This window comes from Enhydra lutris, unplaced genomic scaffold (genome assembly GCF_002288905.1).
Source record: "Enhydra lutris kenyoni isolate GAN:26980312 unplaced genomic scaffold, ASM228890v2 scaffoldscaffold15, whole genome shotgun sequence".
Lineage (NCBI taxonomy): Eukaryota > Metazoa > Chordata > Mammalia > Carnivora > Mustelidae > Enhydra > Enhydra lutris.
Window position 1 is genome coordinate 31,313,733 of NW_019154099.1, and position 18,452 is coordinate 31,332,184.

Sequence of the window (18,452 nt, forward strand, 5' to 3'; positions counted from 1 at the left end):
TGGTTTGGACTAAATACGGTGAAGGTGGGGAGGGGAAAGGAGAAAGAGCTGGTTAGGTTCCTTTGTCTCAGAAATTTTAAAAAGGTATTTGCAAATAAAATGGGAAAATTGAAGTTGATTGCAATAAATGCCAAGTAGTCTGAAGGATATTGGATTGAATGTATATTGACCTTGAAAGTTAATTGAAAGGCAGGGTTATATTAATCTGAATTTGAAAGCCCATTATGTTATTCCTCTGAAGCGTGTCCATTCTTTCTCCGTGGTTTATATAAGGATGATTGGTGATACTTTGATAATATTCTGAAATTTCAAGTGTCATGTAGAAAGCTAAATAAGAAATAGAAAAGCTGTCACAGGTGGTATGTGTACATGGAAAAGTTTTAAATAATGCATGATGTTGGCTTTCTAATAAAAGACAGGTGGCTTTATACAAACTGCAAGAAGATAAACCATAAAATATTAAATTAAAAATGATTTTTGGGGGGGCACCTGGGTGGCATAGTTGGTTAAGTGTCTGATTCTTAGTTTCAGCTCAGGTCAGGATCTCAGGATCCTGGAAACGAGCCCTCCACTGGGCTCCAGGCTCAGTGTGGAGGCTGCCTCTTTCTCCCTCCACCCGCCTTTGCTCATGCTGTTTCTCTCTGTAAAATAAATAAAATCTTTTAACACCCCCCCCTTTTTTTTTGACAACCAATTCCTCAGACTACATTTATTTCTACTCAGGAGGTAGATTGGTTTTGGTTTTATTTGTCTTGGGAGATTTGGAAGATATATTCATGAAGAAAGAGAAATTCTCCATTATCTTCTTCCTTTTTCTAATGTTACCTGTGCTACTTCTGTATTTGTAGTTTTGCCATGGGACAGATGTCTTTGTGGATTTTCATAGGAATGTAGTGACAGCTCAGCTGTGAATGGAGTTTTGTTGACACGGATTATGTGCAGGTAGCGCTGTTGGCAGTGGTTGCTGTGGATGAAGTTTAAAATGGACAGTAAGGAGTCCGTGCCTTTTTTTTAGCCAAATGATACTCTTACTGCTTTGAGTTGGCTTTTAGGTGAGGTAGATTTGGGCTTGAATTATAGCTATACAGGAAAAGTTCTAGGAAGTCACTTAATTTCATTAAGCTTTGGTCTCCTATCTGGCAAAAGGGAGTAGCACTGGGGACAGCACAATATAGAACTCTACTGAAGGAAATGCATGGAGAGATGCTGATGTAGGACTTGTGTTAGTGTCCTATAGCCACTGTTCAGTGACTTAAAGCAACACAAATATATTCTTTTATGGTTCTGGAGGTCATATGTTTAAAATTAGTCTTCAGGGGCTAAAATCAAGGTGCCAGTTTGTCTGGTTCCTTCTTGAGACTCTAGAGGGAGAATCTGTTCTTCATCTCTTGACTTCTAGAGACATCAGGCATTCCTTGGCTGCTGGCTGCCACATTGCAGTCTCTGCCTCTGTGGTCCCATCCCCTTCTCCTGTAGTCGTCAAGCCTTCCTCTCATCAGGATACTTGACCCTTAGGGGCCAACTTGACAATCCAGGATATCTCCTCATCTCAAAATCCTTAACCTGCAAAATCCTTCTTGCCATGTAAGGTAACATTTGCAGATTCAAGGGATTAGGATGTGAACATTTTGGGGGAAGGGGATGTTGGTTATTCAGTCTGTGGTAGTACTCAAATTATCAATATTGTGAACAAAAAATAATTAGAGATGGAATATTTGTGTTTAAACTAGGAAAATCTATAATTTGTACACTATGAAAGAGCAATGCACAATATATTTTATATACAGATGTATTTTAAAGAATGTACCTAACCGGGGCGCCTGGGTGGCTCAGTGGGTTAAAGCCTCTGCCTTCAGCTCAGGTCATGATCCCAGGGTCCTGGGATCGAGCCCCGCATCGGGCTCTCTGCTGAGCAGGGAGCCTGCTTCCTCCTCTCTCTCTGCCTGCTTCTCTGCCTACTTGTGATCTCTGTCTGTCAAATAAATAAATAAAATCTTAAAAAAAAAAAAAAAAAAGAATGTACCTAACCATTCTGGATTGTATGAAAAATGGGACCTCACTTATTACTCAATAATGGCTTAAATAAGGTTTAATTGGAGGGCCGTCTAAATTGGTCAGACTTAGTAGGACATGGTTTTATATGACTGTGATAGAGAACGTGAAGATCTGATGCATTATTTACCACTTTAAATATGAAGGATAAGCAAGCTTGAATGGATTTTTCCGGGGTAATGAGAACTCTGAGCTCCTAAATTATACTAGTTCGTAATTCTTTGAGCATTTGGTATATATTTGCTAAGTGTCTGTTACGATGCAGGCACCGATTTAGGTCTTGCCCTTGGATCTCATAGTATGTTTTTCATGAACTTCTCAGGTGTTTAGTCATTGCTTGGCTGTTTGCATCGATCACACTTGATATCTTTTTCTAGATAGCAGTCATTAGATGACACTTTCCACTAATTTTCAACCCATGGGAACCTTGAGTGTGCTTTTTTTGAAATCTTAGATCCTCCAAAACAGTGGCTCTCACTCAACCATGGGTGGTTTTGCCCCCCAGGGGACATTTGGCAATGTTTGGAGACATTTTTGATTGTCATGGCGGGTGTGAGTGGAGTGCTCCTGGAATCAAGTGGGTAAGGCCAGGAATGCTGTTCAACACCCTACATGCACAGTATAATTCCCCCACAATAAGGAACTATCCAGTTCAAAACAGTAATGCTGCCAAGGTTGAGACACCCTTCCTGCTCTAAATTTATATTGCTTCCATTAAACTTTGGATTAATTAAAATTGTGAAAAATTAAGGTTTTTTTTTTTTCTATCTTGGAATTGCTCCAGTAAACATTAGATAAAGAAGGGCTTATCTAAAACAGGCAAAATTTAGAACTAAAATGATAAAATTGGGATAGGGATTTTTTGGGAGGGGAAGTAGTGCTAATTTTTCCCATAGTGGAAATGGAAATTTAAAATTTTGAAACAAGTGTTAGATAGAGGCAAGGGAGAATAATTTACTTCTAAGCAATATGGAGACTTTTGAATGTGTAGCTTGAATAAGTAGTATGTATTACTTTGATAATATGGAATTGTACTATACGCACACATAGCACCTTTAGCATAAATTACAGCTGAGGAATTAGCAGTGTGATAGCTTACTAATAATTTATATGCTCTCATGCTTTGCTGCCAGGAATGTTCATGTGTATCAGAAAGGAAATAAGTTTTTTTTTGTTTTTTTTTTTTAAAGATTTTATTCATTTATTTGACAGGTCACAAGTAGGCAGAGAGGCAGGCAGAGAGAGAGAGGAGGAAGCAGGCTTCCCGCTAAGTGGAGAGCCCGATTTGGGGCTCGATCCTAGGCCCCTGAGACCATGACCTGAGCCAAAGGCAAAGGCCTCAACCCACTGAGCCACCCAGGCGCCCCAGGAAATAAGTTTTTACATGCTAGGCACTTTAAATATATCTCCGTTGATACACCTGCGTGGCTCAGGCATCCAACTCTTGATTTCAGCTCAGGTCATGGTTTTAGGGTCATGAAATTAAGTCCTCTGACTGGGGCTCCATGCTCATTGGAGATACAGCTTCTATCTCTCTCGAATAAATAAATCTTTATATACAGGTCAAAAAGTCAAAACAATACTATATACTTTAAAAAATACTATATACTTTTGACCTATAAAGGTCAAAAATTACTATATTATATATATAAGTATATATACACACATATATATATTTTGACCAAAAAAGTAAAAAAATGCTATATATACTTTTTGTCCCCTCTACCTTCTTTCCTTACACCTGGCATATACATATTCCTTAATTTTCAAAAACCTAAAGGTAGATCCAGCCTTTCTTAATATAGGAAAAGTTGCCTTTAGGAGACAAAAGATTTTCTCATTTCATCTCATTTGTGCTTAATTTATAATCTTATTTATAGTTGATGAATACTTGTCTTAAAAAAACTATTCATGAAGGCTTAGCGGTGGTAAAGTACAGGAAATCTATATTTGGCAGTTATTCTCTTGCTCTGAGAATTATTGTGATATATTTCATTTACTTAGAAGTCTTCTATAAAGTGCTCTGGCAGTTTTCCATGTGTGGAATCCCATAATGGGTTTTATGTTCAAGGCAGTGGAACACATAGCTAAACTCTTATCAAAAATCTGATAATGGGGAGCTTCTGATGTTGTCTCTGGAAGGCAGATTTACTCAGATATAGTTATTGCCATAAGTGGGTTTTGAGCCAACACTTTGAGAGAATATCGAGAAACCGATTTCAGGATAATATAGAGGCAATTATTTTTTCAGAATTAGGAAAGAAATGAATTATTTAAAAAATACATAATGGTGGAAAGTGTGACTACACTAATACTAAAACATGGTCTTGGTCTACGGATTTTAATTTCTGAAAAGTATGGATCACATCAAGTCTTAATAGTTTTATGACTCTGGGAAAGTATTAAGCCTTTGGAGTCCAAATTTTCTACTTACTAATCATTAGATGGTTCTGGGCATTAAAGGAGAGAATGTATAATAATCAATATAATGAATAATATGAAGGACTTAATAAAGGCAATTATTTTAATATACATTATGTGATTGAGCATAAAGTGAGCTTAAAACAGAACACAACTGCAAAATACTTCATGATACCAGTGTCTCTTAATATTTCAGTAACAGTCGTGCCAAAAAATATGAAAAAAACTTTCCAACTTTAAGTGAAATGGCTCTCTTGTTGCAGGTCTTCTCAGAACTTGAATTGGTTATTGTGTATACTTGAGAAGAAAATACACAATACTTTGCAAAATTTTCCACTTTAAATCCTATTAAATTTCACCATCTTCTCATGGTACACAGTTTGAGAGACACTGACTTTGAAAGTACCTCACCTAGCACATTCCAATAGCATGATACTAGAAGATTGATGCTTATCGTTGATATTCATATTGGCATTGAGCATGGGTTTGAGCATCTGGAAGGACACCTGAGATATGTAGTTCAGTATTCTCCTAAATTGTATCTTTGGGACATCAGTGGTTTTGACAAGATTTTTGTTGACAGTTCATTCTCTTCCCTCCTTTGAGGAGAAGCAAACCAATAATTTAGTCATTGTGTGTATATGTGTTAGATACTATAAGGATTTAAGAATAATCTGGTAGCAATTCCTTAGCTCTGCTCTCAACAGTATTTTTTGACCTTTTTGTCTCCTCTACTTTCTTCCCTTACCCCTGACATGCCTCTGTCCCTATCACGTGGGATGGGCCTGTCTGCTTTGCTGGTTTCTCCTCTACTTCTTAACCCTTACGTGTTAGGTTTTCCAGAACTCAGTCCCTAGATATCTTCTCATCTACCTTTATTTTCTAGGTGATATTATTTTAGCATTATGACCTTACATTTCTTCTCTGTGCTGACAGTTCCCCAGATTATATCTCCAACCTAGATTCCTAGATTGAACATCTCACTTCTGTGTCTAATTACCAATTACTTACCATTTCTACTTTGTTAAGTGTCTCAAACTTAATGTCTGAAACCAAAACTCCCTATTTTCGTTGCTCCTGCTTCCTAGCATTGTTACCTACAGAAGTAAAACGATGGGTCAGTCTGTAGTTGACATCCTCTCTAGCCTCTCCCCAATACATTTGATATAGTTGAATGTGTAATTCCATTTGGTACACAGCATACATGATGGGTACTCAGTCCCACATTGAGAATTGCCTGTTTTGGGGTTGCAGTAGAACAGGGAGTGTACATGTGTGAGTTTCCAGTGTGAAATCAGTTGCATGTGATAGCAAACATTCCATCAAGTAGAAGAGAATTACAAAGAATCTGCAGTTTTGAGAGTTAGAGAAAGCTCACCTTTCAGCTTCAGTGTCATTTTTGAAGCAATGTCAGTGTCTTTGGAGGCATGCAGTTTTCTTCCTTTCCCTTTAAGTGAAACTTAGCTATTCTTAGTAGCGTGTAGGAGTGTGTGAAATTTAATAAATTATTTTTAACAAGAGGTACTTACTTGATTGTCATGTTTGGGGGAAAAAAGCATTTTATATTGCTAGGGTGAAAACTGTTGAATTTCCAAGATTTTTTTCTCACATAGGTAAGTTCAGAAAGCACGAGTTTATCTCTTAGTGCTCACTAATTACCTCCAGGTTTCATGCTGTTTTCCCAAGAATCATTTGTACAGTTTCCACATTCAGGTAGACCTGCATTTTGCAACTATGGGAGATGAAAATCTATGAGTCACATAGATTGTCTAACATTCACGGAAGATTGTCCAATGGAATGCAGTTTCATTTTTAGGGATGAAGGTGGGAGGAAAGGAAGAATTTCATTTTTTTAAATGCAGCTTACTTGGAGAGAAGGAAAGAATAAGTGCAGTATTCTAAGAATTCTTCTTGAACTTGTTATTCACAGGTCTCTTCCCTCTGCTTGACGCGGTCATCCGAGAAAGGTGGTGGTATTTGCTCTATATTAAGTAATGCAGTGGGTGAGCTTCCATTAATAGAAAAATAGAGCTTCTGTTAGTAGAAAAAAACCATTATTTGATCGGTTCCTACGTTGCTTCTTTGATTCCTGCATTTGGAGTAAAAACAAGCCATTTCCTCAGACAGTAGTGTTAGAAGTTATTTGTTACGTTTCTGAATACTTTCACTTAGTACCCTTTAGGATTGCTCAGAGTTCTCTCTTTGCTACCTTGTAGAGGCAACTGTCTTGTTGCAGATATAAAAATGATGCCACCGCTGTCATGAGGAGACATCTGCTGCGACTCGTCTCCGCCGTCTCCCGCTGCCACACATGTGCCTCCCCCCTTTCAATCTGACAGATTGAAAGCAGATGCGGTCCACACACTTCTGCTTGTGACCGTTTATGAAATCATGACTCAGGGCCTCATTTCTTGAAATATTTTTAAGGTTGTGAACAGGTGGCCAGACTTCATTAGCAACAACTGGAGGGCAGAGATCACTTAGTGGCTTGGAGAGCCACCAAGTATCTTGTGAGTCCAGTTTCTCTAACATCAGCCCGGTTTCCAAAGAGGCAACATTCAGGTCAGCTGTGCCGTGGAGGGCGGGGCCAGACTAACTATAGAAGGGTTGGGTCCCTAGCAGGAACCCCCAGTCTTACTCATTCTGGGAAGTCGCCTCAGGAAGCAGATGCCTGGGGACAAAAGTCACCCAGTGAGTTGCAGTTGTTCTGAGGCACAAGGTGGAAGTTGATTCTGGGCCAAGAAAGGAGGCCTAGGGGGCCGTAGGATTAGGGGTTGAAAGAAGGTTGAGTATGTGTGGCAGGGAAGAGATGGGTGGGGTAGGAAGCTGTATTTGAGCCCCATATAGAATTCCAGATTCCTTGTTAACCAGAGACACTTGAAGGAGTGGCAGGTGGGACCACACTTCTCATTCTTCCTATCAGGATGTGGGGAGGTCTCCCCCTGTGGTACCTGAGGCAAAAATATTGCCAGTCTAGAAGACGTTCCAGCCTGAATTTTTAATCATGTTCCTTGATGATTCAGTAAGACAACTGTATTTTAACTTTACCAGTTGGTGAAGGCTTGGAGAGGATGGGGGGTTGAGATTTGGGGTGGAAAGATGATTTTGGAGCATGGAATATTCAGTTCTTTGGGGATTATGATATTGTGGGAGAGCTGAGGAGAGTGGACCTTTCACTGTTGTAAATGAGGAAGTTGATAGCTTGAAGAAAAGGTGTGTCGAGATATGGAAGAGGAAGATAGAGAAGTAGGTAGGTGTTTAAAACTACGAAATTTTACCTGATTTGGTGGAAAAATCCCTGTCTCTTGGTCCTAGATCTGCTGGACTGGCTCTGTGAGTGCTTTTAAGTAACTTCTACATAAATGCGTTGAGTGTAGGCCTGTGGCTGACTCCACAGATAAGACCATGAGTCAGGCACGCTCCAGTGCTCTGCAGTCTAGCAGCAGGGATGATGGGGAGCGCTGTGATGGTTGGGCCCATGCCTGTGGGTGGGGGTAGGGGGTGGTGGTTAGCTCTTCCCATAAACAGAAGGTATTTGGAAATACTTTTGATGAAGCCCTAGAGCACAACTATAAATTTTATAAAACTATAATCTCATCCTTTGTTTCCAAACTATGCTATCAGATATTAGGGGAATAGATTTTGGCCATGTAGGCACCTTCCCACCACCCCCCCAACCCCGCCCCGTGATTTTTAGCATTTGGAGAATTTGAGGGTTGGCCAAGGCAGTTTCTGTTAGAAAAAGGATGGATGAAGAGGGCTGGCTTGATGCCAATATGGATATTTGGCCAGTGATGATAATACCACAGCAGTTTGTCTTGACCTTTGTTTGACCTTATTCTAGAAATACTTTCTCGTTCAAAGCTTTCCATGACAAGAGGGCAAAGAAAGCATAACATGAGAGTGTCTTGGATTGTGCTTCACGGAAATGTCTCTTCCAGGGAAAGATATTATGTGTGGACTGTCCTCTGGCCATTTCTCTTCCCCCACACTGTTTGTTTGAGATGGATAATTGGAGGATAATTTTGAAATGTCTCCATTATGTGATCTGTTTCAGTTAAGCGCCTCTTAAATTTCTCATTTAATCCCAGCAAGACTGGTTTGTTGTTCCTAGGTGAGACTAGGAGACTTCAGTGCATGACTGAGTTCTCAGGACTAGTCATAGTGGAGTCAGAATTTGTACCCAGAAGTGAGACCCCAGAACATGGCCCCTTAGCCAAGCTGGCTCTTTGTGGAAGAACCCAGCCCTGGGGATCTCTGCAAGAGAGCTAGAACATTGACGTGGATTTTATTTCCCTTTGCTTAAAGGTGGTCCTCTTGATTGATGATTTGTACTAGTATTTTAAAATAGCTTCCGATAAGGAAAGGTGGAATGAGACCTAGAGCTTCCTGGTGCGAAGTATACCAGAACCTATTAGGATAAGGTAATTACAGATGAATGTGTTCACTGATGGGCTCACTTGAAAGTTTGTGCCTCTTTTCTCCCTGATCTCTGGCAAAAGGTTCAGAGGTCTATATGGGTATCTATTTTCTGGCCCTTTGTCAGGTTGCAAAGAAATGATCAGAACTATTAACAGTGGAAGATTATACCTATGTTATACTTGTGATTTTTCTGAATATTATAAATGCAGTATTAAAAATTAGTGTATGAGAAGGCTGGCAACATATTCAATGTAGTCATTTTTGGAAACTATTAATGTTTCATCTCTATCTCTTTTTATGGTAAATTTGGGTTTCAAGGAAGGTTTAGATTCCTTGGCTCTTGTCTTTCAGAGCTCTGCTGGGAAGCTTTTCATTGCAGAGACTAGCCCTTCATCTTTGTCCTTAGCGCTCTGAAGTTGGTCTTTTTGTTTTTGAATCTCTGCCCTTTTTTTTGACTTATTGATGTACAGTTGTAAAGAAGTCCCCTTTGTTGTCATTTTAAAGGTAGTCTTTTAAGAAAGTAACCCCATTATGGGTACCAATACAATTAAAGTCCATTGGGTATGTTTTAAGCAAGGTAGTGCTATTTAACTGTTCTGTGACATCATGCATATTTATGAGGAATCACCTGAGCTTTTATGATTTTAGGTTTTCTCTTGCTTGCTTACATTTCTGCAAGCTAAATAAATGTATTCAGTCAATATTTGAGAGCATTTGTGTACCATGCACTGTGCTAAGCATTGTTAATAAATATTACGTGGTTGCCAGGTGGTAGACCTGTCTTAGGACACCTGGGAGATGGCAGGACACAAAAGCACATTCTGGTGGAGGAGAGTCATAAGGAATGCATGCAGTAGACAGAAGTGCAAAAATAGAGCAGAGATGAGAGATAGGGAGTATCCAAGAGCCTGGTTGCAATTTTAAATATTTGGGTTCAGCATGGCTTCATAAGGAAGCATTTGTGTGCAGTGTGGTAAGTGGGCCCTACCCTCACATGGCTTCTGGTCTAGCGATGACTGCTTCTTCATGAGAACTTACCATGAGGCTGGGGATTCTCTTAAGTACTGTGGACATTTCCTCCTAGTCTACTAAACTGGGGAGCATTCTTCTCAGTATCATCAGAAGGAAATGGAAGTTTTTGAGTGTCAAATTGCTCAGATGAACATAGTTAGCAGGATCCAGATCTGACCGGAAGCCCATTCTCTTAAACATGGCCCGACAGCATGTTCACTCTTTAAATGTTTATGGAGGAATTAACCAGCTCTGAGATTGGTCTGCCTTATTTTTTGTTCTCTTGTGTTGGGCAGTGACTTGGCTGGCTCATGGAAAGTCTGTGTTAGCATGAGCTTCCCCACAAGCCTGTTCTATTTGAAAGGCTTTGGGGTTTGGTTTTGTGCCCAATGGCCACAGTAGGTAAAGAAGCCACATGGTTACTGACTTCCATCCAGTGGGATGTGTTTGTTCTGTGTCGGAGAGTGGCCTCTGTTGACTCCCGCAAATCATTGACAACTTGAATTCCTGGCATTGCATTTCAGTGATAGGATACGAATTTGGCTGGCTTATGTGTCATTGTGTTCAAGAACACATTATAAATGCTCATACTTAGAAGGGAATGTAAAGTGTGTGAAAAGTTGAAGTGCCCAGGTTATTGCTTATTTTGTTTATTACAGAATAGACCATATATATTTATAATGATTGTTTTATTGTAATAAAAAGTAAGTGGTAAAGGAGTGTGTTGGAATAGAAACCTTTATGGGGGGATGTGGAAAGGAGGTCAGGGGTTCAAGAGCCCTCTGTTATTCTTTTGCCCTTACTGTGCTTACGATAACATTTGACTCAAATCGTCCCACTTTCAACAGAATGGCAATTTTCAGCATAGTCTGTCCTTTGACTTGAGTATTAAAGGTTCTTAAGTGCTTTGGCTAATTTAATTTCTGAGGTGTGTATGCTGATCATTCTTCTAAAAAGAAGCTATCTATTTTACAACTCTATGTGCTATTTTTTATGGTCAGTTTTTAGTGATTCCCCCTCCATTAACTACTTCCAAAATTAAATGTTGATTTTTACAAGGTGATTTTCTTTTACTTAGGAGATAAGCTATGATTTGAGCACTTAAGTTGTACAGTTTATTCTTTTAATTTACTTTTTTTGGAGTATAATATACACATATTAAAGTTATACATTACAAGTGTACTATTCAAAGACTTCAGAGGTCAGGGCACCTGGGTGGCTCAGTGGGTTAAAGCCTCTGCCTTTGCAGCTCAGGTCATGGTCTCAGGGTCCTGGGATCAAGCCCCGCATTGGACTCCCTGCTCATCGGGGAGCCTGCTTCCCCCTCCCCCTCTGCCTGCCTCTCTGCCAACTTGTGATCTCTCTCTCTCTCTCTCTCTCTCTCTGTTAAATCAATCAATCAATCAATGAATCTTCAAAGACTTCAGAGACAGAACGCAGGTGGGTAGTCAGCTTCCAGATCAAAATGAAGAGAAGTATCATGTCCTCTTATTTGTTCTAATCCTTCCACCATCCTTCCCACAAGGGTAACCACTCTTCTAACACCGTATCTTTGGTTTTTTACTTCCTGTGAGTGAAAATTACAATCTGTATTGTTTGTGTCTGGCCGCTTTTGCTTCTCATTGCTAGACTGAATCGTATAGTCACGTGTAGTTGCAGATTGTTCATTCTTATGGCCGCATAATGTTTCATTGTGGGTATTCCCTGATTTAGCCATTCTATTTTTTTTTTTTTTTTAAGATTTTATGTATTTGTTTGACAGACATCAGAAGTAGCAGAGAGGCAGGCAGAGAGGGGGTGGGGAGCAGGCTTCCTGCTAAGCAGAGAGCCCAATGCGGGGATCATGACCTGAGCTGAAGGCAGAGGCTTTAACCCACTGAGCCACCCTGGCACCCCAGCCATTCTATTGTTAATGACCTATGTGCAGTTTCCAGTTTATTCTATTATGAAGGGTGCTTCCATCAACCTTCTCATATATGACTTTTGGTGAATATATGTGAGCATTTCTGCTGAATCCCAGCTACAGCCATGCATTCCAGCATTTCTGCTGTATTATAATCCCAGGTGTATACCAGGGATTGGAGTTCCTGTGTGTAGAATATGCATGTACTCAGCTTTTGTAATTATTACCAGGTGGATTAAAGGTTAGTCATTAAATAAATTTACATTTCCGCAGTAGTGTAAGAACCCATAGATTTTATTTTTGTCCTGTTTTGGGGTAGATAGGAGGTGCATGTTGTTCTAAGGTCCATTTCATTTCATGTTTGTTTTCTGGAAAGGAATGGCTGTAGCCGTCTCACTGATTCTTTGAAAGTTAAGTTAAATGTTTGTGTGGGCATTCTCTCCCCTTTTACTTTTTTGTGTTCAGGTCTTATACGTTAGATATGTATTTTATATCTCTCCTATGTACATATGACATATATGTATATACATTTTATGTGGAAAATATAATACTTACAGACTTTTAGGCCAGAAAGTTTATCTAGTTCTGGCTTCTCCAGTCTCTGAATTAGCAATGATCCTGCTTCAGTCTGTCTCATGACAGGAAGCACATTAGTTGAGGGTGGCCTCTTGTTAGTTAACTGATGTTGCTTCTTCAACACTGAGGTGACATCTGCCTCCTTTTACCTTCTCGCATAAATGCCATGCCCTTTCATAGGTGCGGGAGAAAACTCATGATTCTGTGACAGAGTGAAATCTCTTCAGGCAGAGAGATTCATGCCATTTTTAAAACTGTAATTCTCAACATCTGCAGGACCTTGATCTCTGAGCATTTTGCTCTGAGGAATTTGGGTGAAAAACCCATGGACGATGGAAAAGAAAACTCCATGAGAAACTCCGCACCCCACCTCACCCCCACCCCGCTCTTTAAGGTTTTTGCCTTTTCTCCATTTTTGTGCCATGAGGCACACTGACCTGCCCCACTTTTGGATGGGTTAAAAACACTGCTTAAAATGAAAATACAAAAAATGCAAATGGTGTGTTAAAAAAAATCAGACTAATGAAAAAAATGAGAAAAAGACAGCCTTGCTTTTTATAGAAAATGGACCATTCTATTTCATGAAATCAGTGAACATGGAAAAACTCTGATGGATAATATGCAGTCGAAGGTTTTTGAATGTCCAGGTGGTAATAATATTCATAGAACATTAGAATAAAAAGGAGTTTTTTCTACTTAATAATTTAAAGCTCATAGATATTACTTAATAGACATTTTCTTTTTTCTTTACAGGCAAGAAGAGACTGATAGGAGAGTGAAAAATGTAAGCTATATTTAAGGGAACATTATTAATGGTTTTTTACTTATGTATTCTGTAATAAGGCTGTGGGATCTAAAAATATCCAATATGCTGTGAATCCTTTTTCTAGTGGAATTGTTCCCAGTAGCCAAGCAGTGAGGAACTCGAAGTATATTTAATATTAAATTGTATATTCTCTGATGTCAGGGGGTAAGAGGGGAGGTGGGACCTGGGGGGTGGGTCCTTATACGTGAGTAAGGTGGGAAAAACAAATGAATGTACTTCAGGATCTTTAGAGGAGTATGTCAAACCACCAGATCAGACTTTAAGGAAAAAGACTGAATGTTTAAGAACTGTGGGTAATTGCTCAGTGCAGTTATATGTCTAACATTCTGCATAGTAGAAGAATTTCTAAAGGTGTGAATGTTTTATTTAAAAAAATACAAGAGTACCCTATTAAGGAAGCTGAGGATTACTGATTTTAAGGGTTCAGTCTAAAAGTTTGTCAGAAAAATTGATTGCTTTTAAAGTTTAATTCGGTTTCTTCATAAATGTTCTCCCTTTATGTACTGCTAGAGTATACAAATAGCTGTTGGGATCTGAGCTTTTGGTCTGAGAACATGCTCAGAGACAGAAATCGAAGAAAAATTAATGTTTTTAATGATCCTTCTCCTTCACATAATTTAAAAGAAACTCTACTTTTCAGCCTCCATAGATATGCTATCTTCTGTCTAGAGTGCTAACCAGCATCTGGACTTGCAGTTAGTTACTAAATAGACTAATCTTGTTGTTTTCGTGGAATTTTTCAAGGTTTTGATAACATTGTACTGGTTGGGAAGAAAAGCACAAAGTAACCCGTACTATAATGGACCCTATCTTAATTTGAAAGCATTTGAGAATCTTCTAGGACAAGCTCTGACTAAGGTAAGGAAACCACATTTGGATGAGATGACTACTGTTCCCAACACTACTACTTCCTCCTCCTTCCCCCACCTCCCTATATTCCTTTCCTTCCACTTCTCCTCTTCCTTATTCCCCTCTTCTAACAAATATGGCAGCTCCTATTATCTTTATTCCACTCTAGATTGTGCTGGGTAGAAAGGGTTGTTACCGGTTTTATACACTACCACCAAGGAGTGAGTGAGTCTAGGTATTTCTTTCTTAGTTTTAGGTAATTCAATGACCTACTCATTTGCTTCCTTTCTAAGGCTCTTGATATAACTTAACTCTTTCTATATTAGGAACTCAATCTGTAGTAGAGAGGTGCTTTAGGACTATTACAGGTGTGGAATTTACTCAGTCTCTCTGTCTTAATATCTTGTCATGGGCCATTATATCTTCAATGCCCATGCTCCAGTTTCCGCATGATTCTGCCATATTGCTGCTTTTACCTGGAGAGCAGTAAATGCTGTTACATGGAATATGATAAGGGATTTAAGTTAGATTCTTGTCCTAGACACATTTCTAGTCCTTTATATATTGGAGTCCGTCTTGCAGCTTTTGAATATTTAAGGATTGTTTGAGGAGAGTCCAGTGCTAGGGCTGACCACAGTTGTAGCAAATTTTCTTTTGTAAGATCCAAATGGGAAAATCAAGTTTTCTAGGGGAATATTGATCCAGGGGAATTTGCAGTGCTCAGAAGAAAATAGGTAACTAAAATAATATGCTACCGTCTAATTAACAGTAGTTGCTCCATGGATTTTTATGATGATTAAATGGCACTGTACTGAGAAGGTATTTAACATTAGTCTGTGGCACACTGTAAGGATGTAATAAATGTTAGTTACCATGATTGGAAGATAGAAATGTTACGATGAAGATGAGCACCTTGCCTTACATTGACTCTGATCTTTAAATACTTCTGCCTGAGCCCAGCCACATACATTGCAGAAAGATGAGATTATAGGTATTCCTTCTTGATTTTTATTGTTTTTCAGTTGGAGAGAGTTGATAGTACTTCACTCAAATTTTTTGAAAGAATTAATTCAGGTATTAGAGTTATCCTGCACAAGCATTGTTCTAGATGTTGGGAGAACACTCGCAAAAGGCCATCCTCCTAGAGCACCACTGTCTGAGGGAAACAGATGAACAGATAGGTCACTGCAGTGGGAGAGGATAAGGCTGTGATGGATGACGGTGGAGGTAGCTTGGGACATGAGCAGAGCCTTGCCTTCCAGTTATGTCAGCTAAGAAAACTTCTAGTTAAAAATAGTATGGGACTTTGGCTCCTGTATTAGTGCTCTCTTCCAACCTTTGGTTCTTTTTATGGCAGTCTGACTCAGGTTGAACAATCCTAGTACAGCGTTTGTGCTGGGGAATTCTTTATTCAAAGCTGTTTCCTGTCACTAGTGTCAAAACCAGAGTAGGTAAAACATTTTCATAGATAAAACTACAGCTGTTTCCAGTCCATTATCATGGAATGCGGATGGCCATAAGAAGTGTGTCAATATATCTATCTGGTCACTGTTTCGCATCTGTTCTGTTAACAGTCACTGTGTTCAAGTGTTTCACGCTGAAATAGATAATGCTTAATGGCCAAACCAGAGTGTCAGTTAAAAAACACACTTGGTAAGCTGTCGTACCTGAGTCATCTTATAAACTGGAGGTGACTCATTTTAGGTGACTGGTCAGAGGGAAGTTCTTGTAAAAACCAGACACCAGAGCCAGACTCAGGTTCTTTTATCACTGAAGTGGCTCATCATCAATAACTTGAACATTTTATGAGGTCAAAAATCATCTCTCTCTGTGTCAAGGACTCTGAGATTCAACAAGTACGTATCTAAGAAAACTGATGGATCTAAAGATTTTCCCAGAAATTTAAACATCTTTTTATATTTTGAGAAGTATTTTGGTGGTATCAGCACTAGGCCCAGCTTTCCCATCTCCTTGGAAATGAGATACAAGTTGTAGGTGCTCACGTTTTCATGGCAGGTTGCCAACTCTAATGCCAGGGTATCTGGTGTCTAATGTATATGAAATCTCACATAAATCCACTAGACCTTAAGGGTGCTTCATATATTGGTCAGAGACTTGAGCCAAGAATGGACAGATCCAGTCTCAGCCAAAAGTGTGCCCAGGACAGCTGCTAATTATGCATTGTGCACATTCTTTTTTCAACTTTATCCATATGTTGAAAATGTTCACAAATGAAAGTTGAAAGAATCGTACAACAAATATCTAGATATGTGTCATCCGACTCAACTATTAAAATCTTCCCTTTATGGGCTTTACTTGTCTAAATATGGGCTTTACTTGTCTACCCATTCATTTGTTTCTACTTAATCATTTCAAGGTAAATCACATATCTTTCACCTCTGAAAACTTAGCAAGCATCTCTTAAGAGTAAAAGTATTCCTCTGTGTAGCTACAATGTCTGTTATACTGAAGGAAATTAGTAAATGTTCCCTACCATCTAATATCAAGTCCATATTCAAAATTAGCCAACTGTCTCCCAACTTTCGTTGATGGCTTATTTTATCTGAATTCTGATTTAATCAAGATTCACATATTACATCTAGGTGTTACGAATTCCGGCATTCTTCAAACTCTCTGTAGTTAGCTCATCTGCAGCTAGCATTTCTGATTTGTCCGCTAATGACAAATTCACCTTCACTGTAGGAAAAAGTTAGTCATAGATATTCTTTGATTATTATATATTGGGACAGTGCTAAGGACTTTATAATTTTATTGAAATTCTAATTTTAAAAAGTCTAGTTTTATTTTGCTATTAACATTTTCATAGAGAAATGTTATTAAAAATAATGCTACACACACACACACATACACATATATATCTTTTAAATATATCTAACATATATAAAATATCTAAATACCAGATCTTCTAAAGATTTTACTTTTAAATAATCTCTGCACCCAACATAGAGGTCAAACTTAAAACTCCAAAATCAAGAGTCACACGCTTTCATCCCCCCAAATTATGCTTTTAAATGAAGTTCTGTATAATTTACAAACCTATGGCTAATCATGTTTGTTACATGTCTGTATATATGTCTTACATGAGCCAAACAAATACTTATTTGGATTCAGAGAAAGTAAATTTTGAATACCCACAAGCAAGTCTGCTTTCTTGGTGGATCTAGGTTTTTTGTAATCAATGAAGATGAGTGAATTCTGTGGTGTGTGCTTGCTGCCCCTGCCCTTCTTTCTGTTTTTAAAGGTTTTTGTTAAGAAACCATAATAATCTGAAGGGTTTGAAGAGGTGGGGGTGGTGGGAGGTTGGGGGAACCAGGTGGTGGGTATTAGAGAGGGCATGGACTGCATGGAACACTGGGTGTGGTACAAAAACAATGAATACTGTTATGCTGAAAATAAATTTTAAAAAAAGATTAAAAAAAACATAATAATTACAGTGACTTCATTATAAAACCTCCAAATATTTCCTGGAGGTAGGCTGACTATAATCTTATGAACTTACTTCCTTTTGGATATCAAAATTAAGGTTGGCTTTTTGCTTTGACTCCTTTCATGTTTATTGCCAGATAAATCATCACTGACTTTAGAACTTGAATGTATTATTAGCTTTTCTTCTCTTAAAATGTTCCCCCATTATTTTTAAATAAATGATAGTCTTTTATTAAATAATATTGAATGCCTCCTTTTTTTTTTTAATATCTCCTTATTGTTACAAAGGTGCCAAGTATTGTGGGAAAACATTTACAGATTTATACTCTGATTTTTGCCAGATTTTCTTTTTATGGTTCACAGAGAAATCTCATTGCCTTCCCTATCAAAAATAGCACAACTTGAGCTCTGCAAACAAGTAAAGACTGATTGCATTTTTGGAAGTTTATAATAACTTCTTTAAAACTTTTCCTTTAGGCTCTAGAAGACTCCAGCTGCCTGAAAAGGAGCGGCAGGGACAGTGGTTACGGGGATATCTGGTGTGCTGAACGTGGAGAATTTCCTACTTCTCCAGGCAACCATAAGCGAGAAGATTCCTTTGAAAGCTTGGACTCCTTGGGGTCTAGGTCATTCACAAGCTGCTCTTCTGATATCACATTGAGAGGTGGACGTGAGGGTGAGTTGCATTTTTGACTGTTTAGTTTTAATGTGTTTGCATGTTAAGAGAAATTTGGGAATGGTAGGAGAAAAGTGGAGCAAAATCTATTAGGGCAAACATTTTACCAAAATGTGGATTTTCACAGAGACTAGAATATTGAGGGTTTTATTTTTCCTTTTCTTTCTCTTTTTCTTTTTCTTTGTCTTTCTCATTCCTTCCTCACTGTATCACCACTAGAATGGTGATAGTTTTCACTTTTTTTTTTTAATCCTTCCATGTTTAGAGGA

The 18,452-nt window shown here is 38.6% G+C and overlaps 1 protein-coding gene across 1 annotated transcript in view; it reads left to right on the forward strand.

Annotated features, from left to right (window-relative positions):
• Positions 1-18,452, forward strand: part of LOC111147023 (LIM domain 7) — a 94,934-nt gene that overhangs the window by 22,325 nt on the left and 54,157 nt on the right. Inside the window, exons 2-4 of the mRNA XM_022502869.1 lie at positions 13,139-13,169; positions 13,956-14,069; positions 17,985-18,183. The gene's annotated coding sequence lies outside the window, so the exon portion shown is untranslated. The remainder of the gene's footprint in view (positions 1-13,138; positions 13,170-13,955; positions 14,070-17,984; positions 18,184-18,452) is intronic.